General features: G+C 44.2%; 1 pseudogene; it reads right to left on the reverse strand.

Annotated features, from left to right (window-relative positions):
- Positions 1 to 727: 727 nt before the first annotated feature.
- LOC101639432 lies at positions 728 to 1,331 on the reverse strand (annotated as a pseudogene).
- Positions 1,332 to 2,439: the final 1,108 nt, after the last annotated feature.

The raw sequence follows: 2,439 nt of genomic DNA on the forward strand, positions 1-2,439 counted from the left end.
CACTTTCTTTTCCCAAGATACAAGTGCATCTGGAATAGTCCCATTCCCGTTACATTTCAGATGAAATTGAGAAGCAGCTTGTCAACTTTCAAGAGGAATCCCATCAGGACTTTGTTTGGGCTCATGTATAAATGACAAACTCATTCATGAAAAATCAACAGGCCGGTTACACAAAGGTTTACTCTCAAAGACCATCACATGTCTCTTTATTAATTCACATCTTTTAAAAAGTATTTTAGTAAAGTTTTATGATCTACATATACATTTTACATATCAGTTGCTGGATTTATTTCCAGTAAATCCTCCAAATAGATTTCTTTCCTTGTTTATCTTACTGTGGTAATTGGGATGGATCTTCACCCCACTGCATTTTCAACGTGTTGTTGCGAGTGCAAAGCGGTTGATTTATTTTGGCTATTATTCTCTTTGGCAAATTTCCTGATTCAAATAGACTTGAGGGTCGTTAGTAAAATGACTGGGGGAAAAAATAACTTTCAAACCACGTAAATGCCATCTCAGTGGTCTGAAGTAAAATAACAAAATAGTCACTGAGTTTATTTTAATTTTCTTTCTCCTCCAACAAGCCATAACTTTATTAATGATAACAACAGTGCAAGTGCAAACCAAACAGCAGTTACTCTTTAGAAACACACACACACACACAGGTCTTTGTTTTCAGATGGTTATGTTGCTAATTCCAGAACAGCAATATCACTATTGCTGTTCTTCAGGCTCGGCCTGCCTGTGCTCTTGATACGTTTGCTTGTGACATGACCAGTTCTATGTCCTTAACTTCCACACCTCTTTCATCAACCTCTTCATCCTCGTTCTCCTTTTGTACAGTTGGAGTCTGTGTGTTTTCTTGAATGTTTGAGACAGCTTCGCCTTGAACTTTGCACTTCTCAGCAACTCCTAGCTGTGCTTGCTCTGATAAATCTTCCATCCTGGCTTCCCCAAAACTATGCAGGTATCCGAAGCAGGACTCCTTGTAGACATCTGGCTTTGATGGCAAAGTGGACATTCCTGCATTTCCGGATAGTGATCTAGTAACCCCACGACTTGCCAAAGGCCCCGCGTGGACATACTGGTGGTTTTGAACCTTCCATGTTCTTTCCACTCCGACTCTGCCTTGCTTTACTGGCTGGTTCCTCAGTGATTTCAGCTGCCGCCACCAGCTGCACCTGTTGTGTGGCGGCCTGCGTGGAATCCTGTTCCTGGAGCTCTGGTACCAATTCATCACCGTCGCATTCTGTCCCAGATCCTGTCTCAGCCTGGGGCTGTGGCACTTCCTACTCTGTGGGAGGGACAGTGTCTGTGGCCTCACAGGGCATTTTATACCGGGAACGCGGACCCAGGAAGGCAGCAGAAAGACAGCGAGCAAGAGCATATCCACGCCTATTTTCATTTCTTGGCATCTACATAGCTACCAGTGTTCACCAGATTAAGGGGCAAGGACATACACATACCTAGCATCCATCTCTGTGGATTAACTTTGCCCAACTCATTTATCATTTAAATTTAGAATTAGGGGGCTTTAGTAATCAAATCGTTTTTGTTCTAACAATGACTCTCTTTTGATTAACCAGACGATGCTGATGAATAGCTGAAGACAAGTGTGGCAGTTACATCATCTCCTGTCAACTTGCAAAGGGGTGGAGTTTAGCTTGTCCATCGGGTCTCAGCTTGATGACCTCATTTGGAGTTGCCACAGAGAAAAATAGCTCATTGGAGGTCAGACACAAACTCTCTGCTTCGTCTTCCTGCTGACAAGCCACATGGAGCTACACTGATGGAACCAAAACCCCAGAACTGGAGGAGCTACGTGGAGACCCACCCCAGCACTGAGATGCTTCCACCACCACTGGATCCACAAAACTTTGCACCCACTGCCCTGTGATCTTCCTGCATTCGGCATCATTGCATGTGTTTGGTGAATCTGAAGAGGACTTTATAGATTGGTATCGGACATATGGGCTAATATCAGACTTACGGACTTGATCTGGACTGGGCTGGGACGTTTTCTCAATATTCAACTGCTCTTGTATATAAAATTCCTTCTTATACACATATGCATGTCTCTGAATTTGTTTCTCTAGTCTACCCGAACTAATACAACAAGGGAGCAAGATTTTCTTTGCACCAAAATTGCACCTAAGATTGTCTTTGCACCTAACCCTGACTCATCAGTCCGGAGCACCCATGTCTTTCAAGACAAATCTCTCTCAGAGCCATTTATCCCGGTGGCTGCTCAGACACGGTGTCTGCTCCCTGTTCAAAGGGGACATGGGTTGATGTGTTTGGGGTCGCTGCCTACACAAAGCGAACAGGTCCTCATGAACAAGGCAGGCCTAAGTTGGTCCATCCTCGTCTGGATGTCCTCTGCAATTCAAATCCTCTTCCCTTGTAAAAGCCAGGTGCCCTTGAGTTGATTCCAACTCG

This window comes from Echinops telfairi, unplaced genomic scaffold, assembly GCF_000313985.2.
Source record: "Echinops telfairi isolate 266 unplaced genomic scaffold, ASM31398v2 ScPeMD7_4225;HRSCAF=4972, whole genome shotgun sequence".
In the NCBI taxonomy this organism is placed as follows: Eukaryota; Metazoa; Chordata; class Mammalia; order Afrosoricida; family Tenrecidae; genus Echinops; species Echinops telfairi.